We start from the raw sequence: 14,498 nt of genomic DNA on the forward strand, positions 1-14,498 counted from the left end.
GAAGGCTTTGGCGCGGCTTCCAGCCTCTTAGGACGCGTGTGTCATTTAAACAGCATACCTCCAAAGTGAACCGAAGCAGCTTTATTTTGGCCTATCTGTTTGGGCCCACAGACAGCTCTGAAAGAAACAGATCTCAGCCAGTTGGCATGGCTAATGTGCATGATCTGATGAATTTGCAATGCAGGCTGAGTCATTCTGAAGCTACATATAGGCATCACTAAACAGGCAAGGGTGGACAATTGCTTGAGCATTTAATTCATTTTATTTCTTCCTGTGCAAACACAACTCAGGCAGAAGAGCATGAAATAAACCATGGTGTTTGTCCTGGCCAGTACTGCCATCTCTCAGCAAACAAGCAAGCCTGGTCTAATCATCCAATGTTATGATGCCCTGGGAACTGTTTCTGGAAGGCACACGACAGAATGTTCCCTCCAAGTAGCTACTGGCTGTGGCAACCGTCCTTGCTCAAGTGCCACCAGGAGATCAGTTTGCTTCCCAGCATTCTTGCCTCTTCCCTCTTAGTAAATGGCCAAAATAAGCAAACACAAATGGAGGGAAATGTCAAGGTTAGGCAATCAACCACTTCATTATTTGCTCATTTATCCCTCTGTCTGCAAAGTGTGGCCAGGCCAGCACAGCACAGGCAACTGCTAACATCTCCCTCCATGTGTTGGCTTTACCAAGCGCTCATTGATAGGCCTCATTCTGCCAAGACAGGAGCCCTGCCAGTTGCTTGGACAAAATAGAAGGGGAAAGAAACAAAATACACTGGATCATTTAATTCAGCATTGCTGCTTTTACCTCAGGGATGTTCCAGGTATACATGAGACATTCCCATGCAGGAATTTCTTCCACTGCAGTGTGTCAAGTGAAACCAGATGTTTATTATCCCTGTCACTTCCAAAAGGCAGTATGCAAAAGGATCTTGTATCACCTTTGAGACAGAGAGAAAGAAGTTGGTACCATAAGCTTTTGGAAACCGAGGACTTGTCTCCACGGGCCAGGATACTTGAGGGGCAGCCTGGAGTATCCTGGCCCAACAGCTCTCCAACTTGCACCCATTACCTTGGTCTCCATTCCCACACCGCAGCAGCTGTCTGCACAGGCATCCCACTGAGCTGCCCAATGCATCTACCACCATGTGTCATGGTGTGCCACTAGTGCACAGTGGTTAAATGCCTATACTGCAGCCACTCCCTCACAAACCACAAGGCTCTGAGTTCAGTACCAGCCAGGGGCATCCTTCCAAGGGCTGGCATCCTTCCAAGGTCACTAAAATGAGTACCCAGCTTGTTGGGAGCAATTATCTTACACATTGTAAACCGCTTAGGGAATGCTTAAGTGCACTGATATAGAAATGTACTTGCTATTGCTATTCTGACTTCAGAATTATTGACCCACAGCAAAGGCGAGCACACTGGTCAGCCCAGTGAAATGACCACATAGACAGCCAGTATGGAAATGGCGGGGTCTTGATTTTCCTGGATGATCTGGAGCAACAGTAAATTAATTTGTTTTAACCTTGTTATGCCCCAGTTGTATTACAGGACATGCCAGACATCATCCAGACAGCATGCATCCAAACTGGGGTTTGGGCTATGCATCATCTGAACATGACAATGGTAGAACAGGATGGGGTGGACCAAGGCTTTAGACCTATGTAGGCAAGTCATATGAGGAAGTATACTTAAATGTATGAAACCTTATGCTACTACCTTCTTTCTTTTCTTCAGTCTCAAAGGTGTTACAAGAACCCTTTCCATTCTAATGTAAATTAACATGGCTACATAGTAGCACCGAGAAAACCCTCACTGGCCTAAGGACAAGGATGGGCAAATCTGGCCATTTTGCTTTTTCCCAAAGTGGAATATTGGAATATTGTATTTGGGTATGTTTTGAAAGGGACTAATGCAGCCCTCCAAATGTTGTACTGCAACTCCCAGCATTCCTTATTGACTATGGGCTACTAGGACTTGCATCCTGACAACATCTAGAGGATACCATGATTCCCACCTCAGATTTAAAGTTTGCCTAGTTTAGTTATCCCATTAGAGTAAGTGTACAGTTGCTTCATTTGTTGTTGCCTGGGAGTGGCCAGCAACTCATCTTGCTGAATTTGGCTTAACTGATAGATGAATCATGTATTGAGTTGCACAACAGAATTTATATCAGGCTCATTGTGTCTTACCAGGCTTTAGGAATTAAGCCTCCCAGCGTCTGTTTTGTCTGAACAGCAGCTTTTCACTGTTGCCTGTGCTTCAAAACAATGACGAGTGAAACACTGTTAACAGAAGTGACCTGTCATTTGCACTCCTACTTGCCTGTCAGAGCTGTGGATCTGTTTACTGAAATATGTCTAAATCCCCGGGAAGCCTTTCAAATGACACCTTAGAGGAAAGGAAGTGAGAAAATTAACCACTGCAATTATCCATCACTTTGGTAATCCTGTCCAAGAAGAGAGGAAGAATCTGTCATAAAGCTGTGATGAGCTGCAGCATAATTTTCCACAGGTGTTTTCCACATAGCACCTTTCCAAGCAGAGCCAGGTTCCTGCTGTATCATCTCTGCAAATTTACAGTATTACAGTGTTGGCAGAGTTCAGAATGTAGACTGGAGTTCTTCTTTTCTTGGTTTATTAGGTAGCTCATTTTCTCCTCAAGTGTTTACCTCAACAGAAATGGAGAGATGGAGCTGAGTTTCATTATTTTCTAACAGTGTTAATAGAAACAAAGTGTGCATTCATACTTCTTATTTCCCCAGGCATTTTTCAATGTGGCTTGACTTTAGCCCAGTTTAATGAACAAAGGAAACTAGAGCAAACCTCACATTAGCCTGTGGAGCCTCAGCCTCTTTGCCTGAAAGTATGAAGGATGGAGGTATTTTACAAAGGTGGTGCATTTTGGGAATTCAGGTTAAGAATATATCTGGTCAAAGTACTGAGTTTTATATAGTTCAGTGTTTTCCTTCCCACAGGACCTTTCTTGCACATTGACTGATATATTAAGAAGATAACAGAGGAAGATAAGTAGAAATGGCATTATCATCCCAATTTGGTGTAGTGGTTTGAGCACTGGACTACAATTCTAGAGACCAGGGTTTGAATCCCAGCTCGGCCATGGAAACACACTTGGTGACCTTGGGCAAGTCACTCTCTCTCAGACCCAGAGAATAGCAAAGGAAAAGTCCTCTGAAGCAACGTCTCAAGAAACCCACATGATAGTCTTGCCTTAGGGTTGCCATAAGTCAGAAACAACTTGAAGACACACAGCAACAACATTTTTAAGGGCCCCTTCACACTACACAATTATCCTCATCACACAATGTATCTTTGTGGCCATTCCTTATCATGCAACAGCGTCTGCCTCATAGCTGCTGCTGCTTCCATCCATTCCTGCAGTCCTCCTTTTCACTGATGGGCAAAATCTGTCAGTGCCTCCCAATTACACTGCTTTTCCACTATTGATTCAGGTGTGATAAGTTCCACCTTCTGCAGTTCCGATACGCAGGCAGTCATGTGGTACAAGTGGGCATGATTCTGCTCCTTTCACCCTTGCTCTTCCAAAACAGGCTGTTGTTCAGTTTCTTTTTTTAATTAATCAATTTGTGATGACTGTGCAACTGAAAATAAAATTTAAATTAAAAATACAGACAAAAATGCATGCTGGGAAGGACATAGGGCAGGAAGGTGGGGTTATGAAAGCCATTTTGCAGATTAGAAGATAGAGCCCAGAACTATAACAGTGCTATGGCACTTTTGAAGAACTGTACAAAAATGACTGTCCCCAAACTGGTATGTTTGCATTTCCTGCATTAACACGATTGTGACATCTTAGCAGCCTAGTATGATAAAATCCTAGCTGTGGGAGTTAAAGTGTAACAATAGCACTATAACTGTGTCATGTCAATGGGATGGCCAGTTGACCTATGTTCAATATTTTCTTTTTATGCTTCTGATTTGGAGCTGAGAGTACATTGCTTCTATATAGACAAACACAACGCATCTTATCACTTACTAGGATGGGAGAGGCAGAGATAAAAGGAATAAGTTCAGGTTCTGGTGAGGAAAAAAACTGGGGCCCTCTCAGCCAGGGTTGTTAGGTTTTTCAAACAGCAATATGGGGTAGCTGTTTCTGTCACCAGGGCAAGTCAAGCCTGCATATGGGCTCAATTTTCTCTAGGAAAAAACACCATGTATCTGTTGTGATAGCTTTTCCAATTCTTGTGACAACCTGATACAGCATATTTTTCCCCAAAGCAACAAACTCATTCATTTGTTGAATAAGAGTTGTACCATATCATTTGATGCAGCGACTTGAAAGCCAGGATAAAGTTTTGATGAGCTGCAAAATGGGAATTAGTGAAGTGACTCCAAGAAAGCAGAGGCTGACACGAGGAACGAGAGTGATGGCAGCAGTGGCAGGTTCTTGAGTGTTGCTGTGACAGCTCATGAATTCAGAGAGGTTTTAAGATTCCAAGTTTAATCCATTTTTCTTGGCATTGTACAGTTTTGTCTCATTCTGTACAGGAGCATTTTTATAATGAACGTTAAAACAACCCACTAGTTTCAAACTCCACCATCAAGGATCTGTGACTGCATCTATCAATGCAACCACTCTGCATTGCAGTAAATTTTTGCAGTGTAGGTCCCATTTCTTTATGTTAAAGCTTTGTTGTACTCTGCCCTTATAAAAAAATCTTTCCACAAGGCAACTTATGAATATATAAAAACAGTAATATAGGTAATGGTAAAACAATACAATGCAAATAAAATCCACACAGATAAGAACATTTATAAATACAGGCCAGCATAAACAGACAAAACAATAACTGTTATCTTCCTAGTTGGTTTTTTGTCTCTGATTCTCACTGCAACAATCTAATTGTAAGGAAGAGCAGATATCAGAAATTAAAATGATCTTAAAACTATAGGCAAATTCATAAGAGTGAATCAGCCCTTTAAATCTCTGGATTCCTGACACATTAGGGCATACGTAGGTATACTGTGGACCCCAAAAGATCATATCACCCCATTTTGGCATCCTATAGCATCTATGGGTTGACTCAACCTGGCATACTTTGGAGGTTGCTAAAATGAGTGCCCAGGTTATTGGAGGCAATTAGTTTACACTTTGTAAACTGCTTAGGGGATGCTTAAGTGCACTGATAAACAGTATAGAAATGTACTTGCTATTGCAATCATAACCACCATTCTGGGCCACAGGAGGTGATGTTGAATCACTCCTGGTTGCTGTTCAGGTTTTTCTTGGAGATAGCAATCTAATCTGCACTGCAAAAATTAGGCAGTTTAACAACACTTTAACTGCCATGGCTCAATGCTATGGAATCCTAGGGTTTATAATGTGTTGTGGCACTAGAGTTCTCTAACAGAGAAGGCTAAATATCTCACAAAACTACAAATCTCCCTAGCATTGAGCCACAACAGTTAAAGCAGTGTCAAAATGTATTATCCTGCAGTTCATGTTAGACCAAGAAAAGCTTAATTTCCTGTTGTACACCACTTTGATCTAATTTGGAAAAGCGGTATATAAATAAACATTATTATTATTATTATTATTATTATTCAACATAATTTTATAGTCATTTTAGGCAGCAAGGAGTGTTTTTTAATGAAAAGGGGGGTGTTGGGGTCTTGGGTAATGGCAGGCCAAAAGACTGCATGGAGCCCTCAAAATACCAAAGGCGGCCTGTGTGCATCATTATTTCCCAGCTTTGATTTAGGGCATTCAAGGTTAAAAACTGTGAAATTGAAGCTGATTATAGGTCTGCCATACAATTCATTCCACAACACCTCTAAGCATCAGAGGTATTGGTGGTCAATAAGAAAATCTTTGATTTTGGGTGGAAATTGTGCAAGAGAAGGTGAACAAAAATCCAGGTGAGATAGAATGGCATAACTGCACATCAATAAAAGGCATGCAAACACATTAGGAAAGCTTAGTGATACACAGGAGGATCAGTCCCAAAGGGGCAACTGGCCATCAACTGTGACATCAAAATCAACCTAGGCTGTAGAGAGAAAAAATAGCAAATTGGAAAGAAGAGAGAAAGGAAAACTAATGGATAAGGAATCTAATGTAAATACTGACAGGCATAAAGTCCATCTTATACCTGTGTGTGTTTGTTTTTGTCTTAGTGGAGGATGGTTTTCTCTTCCTCCTCCTGTAACAATGAAAGACCCCTGACCTACTGTTGAGTAACTGAAGCCTTCCACCTACAGCCATTCTTAGGCTGATGGAAAACAGGGGATCAGAGAAGGGCCTGGCTGTATCCCCATAGCAGATACAGAATAATTATATTGTCTACTGAGATCCACTGGGATCATCCAGAGGTCTCAGGAGATGATATAAATATTCTGCATCTGGCTACCGGGATATAGCCAGATGCTGTGCCAATCCTGCCTGCTCTCAACCATCAGCCACAGATTGGTCAGCCTTCCTGGACAGCATGGAGATGTTAAAGTCATGAAATAGGAGACAATCTTAAAATATAGCAAGGCTGAGCCCCTTGTTGGAACATGACAGTAAGTCTGTCATTTCTAAAAGAAACATCTGTGTTACATAATATACATAACACGTATCAGGCAGCTTTCCAATCTAAAAAATATGTCAGAAAAGGAAGCATGATGGAAAGGTGGCAGTAGTGGGTGCTGCTGCTTCTGTCTTTCTTTTGATGGTCTCACAAGGGAGAGGGGTCATGGACTGCAACTTCCATTGGCCCCATCCCCATGACCAACAATCTGGTATGATACAAGTCGCAGTCCAATACCAGCAGGGTTTCATGTAAGGGAACAATTATTAAAGATCCAAGAATCTTATCTTCCTTCACACCCAGCCTTTCTACCTCAACCCAGTGATTCACTTGAACCAAAGCCCACAATATAACATCATGAAGTTCTATGTCTAATGTATTCTTATTAGCCTAATATCTCTTCCATGAATCCGTGTTTTATTAGACCAGTCAGCTATTAGCTAATCACGTGCTGTTTTAGTTATTATCCTGCATGCCATTAAGTTGTCTACTTAATTTACTTTTCTTTAGCTAACAAAAAAGGCCATCTTTTTCATCCATTTCCAGTCCTCCCGTTTATTTCCCCCAGATGCTATTCATTCTCATGAGCAGCATGAAACATGACAAAGTCAATCAGTGTGACAATGAACTCAGAGCCAGACAGGACCTGCAAATCATCTGGGGTCTGCTCTGCAGATGTCACACCAACTTCTGCTAAAGTCTGCCGAAACCCAAGGGTACTTGGTGACCTGCACTGATGATTTTGGCAAGTCAGTGCCTTTCCCCTCACCCATCCCTCTCCTCTCTTTTTTGGCAGGCTCAGTGGGAGAAGTTTTAGCACCAAGCTGTGACAGATTCTTTTGAAGATCATTGCAGTCGTCAGGTGGAAGAATGTAAGAGCAATGCTGCCATCCTGTGGCTAATAAAGAATCAGTTGCTCTTACTTTTGCATTAGCTAAATTGCCTCCTTCCAGATTGTGTGTTCTCACATATACAGTATACCTACTTTGGTTTTGCCAAGTTTTGCTTTTTGTTTTCACTTCCATGTCCACTAATTCCATTATGGGGGGGGGTGTTTTTAGCAATTTCTTGGATCGATACTAGAGCTCTTCCAAAGTTTTTTTAAAAAGCAAACACTAAAAAACAAAACAAAATTATATTATTATTATTATTATTATTATTATTATTATTTCCTACCCACCTCCCTTGGAGCAAGGTAGGGAACAACAACAATTAGCAGATACACCACACTAGTTAAAATGCACATCAATTTAAATGGACAAATAAGATGTCCACATATTAAAACAAAATTCACAATTTAAAAATCATCTGGATAAGCCTGCCAGAAGAGACTCATCTTCAATGCTCTTTTAAATTCGGACAGTGTGTTCAGTTGTCGAATCTCTTCCAGCAGGTCATTCTACAGGCCAGGGGCAACTGAAGAAAAAGTCCTCTGGCTGACAGTTGCCAAGCTAGTCCTGGCTGACTGGAGTAAAATGTCCACCAGAGGACCTGAGTATATGGGGTGGATTATATGAGAGGAGGCAATTCTGTAGGTAACCAGGACCCAAACCATGTAGGGCTTTAAAGGTAATAACCAACACTTTTTACCTTGCCCAAAAACTAATTGGCAGATAGTGAAGTGATTTTAATACTGGTGTAATGTGATCACTCCTGGATGTTCCAGCAGTCAATCTGGCTGCCATGTTTTGAACTGACGTTTCTGAACTTGGTACAGAGGTAGCGTACATCACATTGCATAAATCTAGCCTTGTGGTTACCAGTGTGTGCATTGCCATCTTTAGGTCCTCCAGCTCTAGATAGAGGTGCAGCTGGCATACCAGCCAAAGCTAATAGTAAGCATTAACAAAACAAAACAAAACAGAGATGTGTTGGTTGTGCTGTGTTGATCCAACAGTCTAAAATGCAATTTTTCTCCTCTATGATTTTAAAAAATATTTTTACTGTCATTTTGATGCATTACAACACTACATCTTTAAAAACAAATTAAAAGAGAAAGGCTTGAAGCATACTTTTTGTTCTACTATGGCTGCTGCCACATTGCAGAATTAATGCAATTTGATACCCCTGTAACTGTTATAGCTCCAGAATCCTAGAATTTGTAGTGTTGTGAGATATTTAGCTTTCTCTGTCAGAGAGTACTGGTGCCACAACAAACTACCAAATCTCAGAATTCCATAGGATGGAGCCATAACAGTTAAATCAGTGTCAATCTGCATTAATTCTGCATTGTGGAGGCAGCCCATCTCATAAATAAAAAGAAATGAATATGTTGCAGCTGGAGCTGGGAATTGACAGAAAATAGACTGGTACATCACAAATGTTAATTGGAATTAAAAAACAACAACAACTGAGTACTACAGCAACAAATAGCATAACATCCCAAAAACAGTGGCCTTCTCTGGAGTAATGTAATTGTGATTAGGATGAGGGCAGATGCCAGCCACAGATGCTGGCGAAACATCAGGAAGAAACTCTTCTAGAACATGGCCACATAGCCTGAAAAACCCACAAAAAACCATGGATTCCGGCCATGAAAGCCTTCGACTTCATACAGGCTGTGAATTTTCCAAAAACTGAGATGTTTATCTCCTAGCTCTTCTCATAAGAAAACACTGGTGATGAGGGGAAGAAAATACGGAAGGAGAATAGGAGGACATAATTTTATGATTAGCAGCTCTTTGCTTTCCAGTTATAGTGAATGATTTTATTCCCATTCCAATAAGCGAACTGAATAAGCCAACATTCAGTGCTATTTGTTTCCTACTACTGTCTCTGTAGGGAAACTTGCCCCTTTTACGGGTTCAGAAAAGGAGGTATTAGTGAAATTAAGTTTCCCTTGCATCTCCCAAGATTAAAAGTGTTTATCTGCCCTCTGTGAGACTTGAAAGGGTGTAGCATTAATGAAGATTTCCACACCAGCGTTTACCACAGAGTAAGTGCTGGTAAAACGCCAGAAAAACGTTTAGAAAGTGTGTATGTGTGAAAGCCTGACATGCTTCCTAAACACCAGAGAATCGTCCCCTTGCCTCCACCGTCCCTGAATCACTCAGGGAACAGCCATTTCCCATTAACAGAAATTTTGCCCCACAGTAAGTGGAAATCTTTAGTGCATGCTTAGAAAAATACTGACAGTTCAAGTCCTTTTGCCTCTGTTCGAACTCCATCATCCACCTTTACTATGTAATAAAATAAAAATAAATAAAAATATTATGTATAAAGTATAAATTATTTATAAGCATATTATTTATAAACTTAGAAATTATCAATTATTTATAAAGTCATTATTTATAAATTTATAAATTATAAACATATACATATTTATAAATTCTGTGATTTTGATGTCAGTTGAGCAAAGAACAAAAGAAGTCTTAAGCATTTTTTTTCATTCATTACAACTCTCTATCCTCTACATGGATCCTTTTGAAATTTTGCAGGTTCTTTGCCTCAAGACATCTCTAGGACAAACACAATTTTCATACAAATTGCAAAACAAAAGCAAAAAACTACCACTCCCCTAAAATCCTTGCAGTACCCTTCTGAAATGTAGCAAGCTTTGTATTGACTTCCCCCTCTAAACTGTATGCTGTTTGCATAATAATTTGACACACAACGACATTCAGAGAGAGGAGGGATAATTTGTCCTATTTTGAGCACCCCACAACTGTGAAGACCGCTCTTGGGGGGGGGGGGAATCCTTGCACCTACACGTCTGGAATTTAGCAGGACTGAGATCCTTAGAAAGGGGGAAATTTCACTAACTACACCAGTATTGGGCAATGTCAACAATTCTGGGAGTCAGTTTTCTACCACTGGAAAAGCATTTAAAAAACAATGGGGCTTTCTACATTGCCATTTGGGACGTCCTCCGGACGTCCCATTTTAAAAAAGGGGCGTCTCTTTTAGACGCCCCATGGCCTAGTACGGACTCCGTCCGTACAAGATGGCGGCGCCCCTTCTACATGGGCGCCGCCATCTTTACGTATCGGACGCACAGCGTCCAGACGCGTCGCGCCGCTGCTGACGTAGCGAGCGCGCCCCTGGCGCCTCGCTACGTCGCAAACGCGACGCAAAAAGAAGCTCCATTTTGGAGCTTCTTTTTTCGGTCCGCGCGGGAGTCGGGCCGTCTGAAGGCTCCGGCTCCCCCGCGGACCTTCTGGCGGCGGCGGCAGACCGCCGCAAAGCGGCGGTCTGTACCCCGCCCAAGAGAATAAAAATACAGCACCATTTTTTGAAGAAAGAGCACCAGAAATATGTGAGGGGGGGTGGTAGGTGAAGAATTTAGGTGGTTAAATGCTTAAGACCACCACCACCACACACACACACACACTTGTTGTAAATGGGTATCACTGCTCCTGGAAGCTTCAAGGAGAGGCAGCTCACCCTTTGTTTTTATTTAGCTAGCTAGTTAATTAATACCCCACGTTTCTCTCAATATGAGACCCCTAGGAAGCCAACTGATATAGACTCAGAGACATCACTTGGGATACAGGGACTATGGACCAAGTAAGGGGACACCACAGGTCCCCAACACTACTGCTGCTGCTGTTTGGCACATTTAATGTGGCTCCTCAGCAAAAGCCTGTTTGACATTGGAAACCCTACTGTGAGCCTCTTGCCTCACAAGAGCATGCAGTCCCACCAGTGTGGAAAGATAGTGACATGGGTGGGTGTAATTGCATACCCTCCAATATTTCACAGATACAAAGTGGGAAACATGTGGCCAAGCAATGTCAGAGAGCTGTCAGGATGGGAAAAATTATTAATAAGGAAGAACGAATATATTCCAACATTTCACAGATGAAGATGGCAAAAGTTATTAATGAAAAAGAACAGACAAGATAGAAGAGGCAGCAGCAATCTGTTTTGGCCTGAGTTTAATGGGAAGGGAAAGATTATGCCCCTCTTCCCCTTCCCCTCCTGCTGTGTTAAATGGCATAGGAGATAATGGGCCTGTACAGACAGGCCAAAATAAAGCTGCTGTTGGTCACTTTGGAGGTATGCTGTTTAAATGACACACACATCTTAAGAGGCCAGAAGCTGTGCCAAAGCTGTGGTCCAGTCCTTAGGACTGGAGTGTGGCTTTGGCGTGGCTTCCGGCCTCTTAGGATGCATGCATCATTTAAACAGCATACCTCAAAAGTGACCTGAAGCAGCTTTATTTTGGCCTGTCTGTACAGGCTCAATATATTGCCCTGAAAAAAATCCATATCAAAACTGCCAAGAGGAGAGTAATAGTCTCCTAGTGCCTCATATTGGCAACTCATGCAGATGTGGAATCATTGGAAGCCAGTGCTTGCACCTCACACAATAAATACCTGCACCACTACCTGCACCACAAACAATACTAGTAAGTATACCATGGTATTGAAAGCTGATGAGAGGTCCAAGTAAATCAGTATGAATAAACTCTGTCCAGCAACCACCAGCTCAAACACCTTACCAAGAAAGAGATGTTAGCTAACAGGCTTACCAGGCTTACCAGGCTTACAGTTGACATCCTCAGGGACTAAATTAAGTTTCTTCAGAGATGGTCTAATTAACCAATCTTCTGTCATCTCTCCCTCTCTCCCACTTTTTAAGAAATTGTTATCAAGTAGTCTCTCAAGGAGAATTTTACAACCTCCTGGACCCAACTATTAAATATAATAAGCAATGAGGGGCAAGGGTCAAGTATGCAGGTGGTGTTTTAGATTTGGATACATAATCAGGCATGAAATTCATCCAATCACTGAAACTCAGTCAATGAAACAAGACTCGATTGCTCTCTGAACGCCTTCATTAGTGGAACAGTGAGTTATTTTATCTACAAAGCACCTTACAAACTAATCAACAAGTGATATTCAGTATTGTAACATTTTTTATTTCTTTTATTTCTTTTTTTTTTGGAGAATGAGAACAGCACAAGTGCTTGTTAACACAGAGCTCCCACTGAAAGCAATATCCCCAAATTGAGTTGTCTTGTTTCCTCCTTGGCCTGTAAGATCCATTGTCCTTTCCTATGCCATGAAGTAAATGAATTATGTTCATTCCAGCCCCCACTAAAATAGCCAAATTATGCTGAATATAGGTGGCTAAATATGCTCTTTCACACAGGAGGCTTACCCCTGAGTAAATTACCATGAAATTGTCATAAATTGTGAAAGAAGTGTTATCAGGGTTCACACCCCCGCGTGTTTCTCCTGTGACTAAATTGTCATTGAGATGACGGGGCTCACTTCTCCCATCAGTGAATCGTCATGGAGAAGCCATTTGGTAATACAGTCGGCCCTTTTTATACATGGATTTTTTATACACGGATTCAAGCATCCACAGTTTGAAAATGTTCCAAAAAAGTATAAATTTCAAATATCAGACCTTGATTTTCCATTTTTTTTTATAAGGGACACCATTTTGCTATGTCATTATATTTAATGGGACTTGAGCATCCACGGATTTTGTTATCCATGGGAGATCTTGGAACCAAACCCGAGCGTATAACAAGGGTCCACTATAAGGGGATCTTCCATTATTGCCAAATGGCAGCTCCATGACGATTCAGTGATAAGAGAAGCAAGCCCTGATGCCTCCATGACGATTTACTCACGGGAGAAACTCATGAGGGTGTCAACCCTGATCACGCTTCTTTCGTGATTTAAGAGGATTTCATGGTGATTTACTCACAGGTAAGCCTGCCGTGGTAAAGAGTCCATGAGGACATGAAGTGCCCATCTTGTTTTCTAGGGCCATAATTCTCACTTCAGGCATGAATAGGCTTGGTTCAAGTCCTGGACAAATTCATGTGGTTTGGGAGAAGAGAGAATTGCACCTTCAGAATAAATACAGGAAGGAATGCATATTTTCCTTGTATAAGTCTCCAGGTACAAACTTTGGCATTTCTAGTCAAATAAGATCACAAAGGTGAGGGCAAAGACCTTGAGTGATGCCATCAGCTGAACTTGACTATATGAACAAATAACCTGAGCTTTATAGACATTTGTTTCTATAATGATACGAAGAAAAAAGATCCTACACATTACTGAAGAGAAAGAAAGAACTTGGCATCTTGAGAACACATCCAATAACAGTCCTGTGTCATATGAATTGGGTTCCTAGTCATGCCTGAGAGAGGCCTGGACAGTTGTCTGCTGGGAATGTTTCATGGCTGGGATTAGATTCAAGAAAGCTTCTCCAAGTTTATAATTTTGTGACAGCATGACAAATTCTCTGCGTATGCATCTGCGTGTGTGTTGTGTCAAGCTGACATTTTATATATTTATAGCACACACACAAGTATCCTCACACACAAATGTTTATCGCATTAGGTCATTCGTATTACACTAAAATTACCTCTCTCATCTGAATGTATTTAAAGCTTAAAAGCAGATGGCAACATTCCAGAAACGACCACTAAGCAGCTAAGATGTGAAGAAGATCAATAGGAAACATTACATTGGCTCTTTGAATCCAAACAGCTGACAAAGGCTTGTACAAAAAACCCAGTGAAGACGCTTTCCTCGAGTTAGTTAATGAGTTTTCCAAGTAAACATCCAAGTTTCTTTTTATCATGCTATCAGGTTTCTTTTATCTGAAGCAGGCCTTTCCATTTACCATCTCATCAGTGGAAACCTAATCTTTTGAAACCCCCCCCCCAAAAAAAAGATGTCATGAAAATGAAATATATCTCAGATAAATGTAGGCTGAGCAAAATATGAATAATTTAAAATACCATACAGTCAAAATCCAGTGACTCAGTACACCACCATATTTTTATGTAGCCATAATTAATAAACTGACTGTTTTTCCATTTATTTTCTGTAGCTCAAAATTTATCCCCTGACCTTTATAGTTGGCCAAAATGACAACTATTGTATCACATTAATCTTCAGAGAGGATCCTTTAACGCATACCATAGATCCAAAAGCTGACAACAATGGAGTGTACAAAAAAAAATCAACTCTAGAGAACAT

Source organism: Sceloporus occidentalis, unplaced genomic scaffold (genome assembly GCF_023333645.1).
Source record: "Sceloporus occidentalis isolate IW3139 unplaced genomic scaffold, rSceOcc1.0.p SCAF_5, whole genome shotgun sequence".
Lineage (NCBI taxonomy): Eukaryota > Metazoa > Chordata > Lepidosauria > Squamata > Phrynosomatidae > Sceloporus > Sceloporus occidentalis.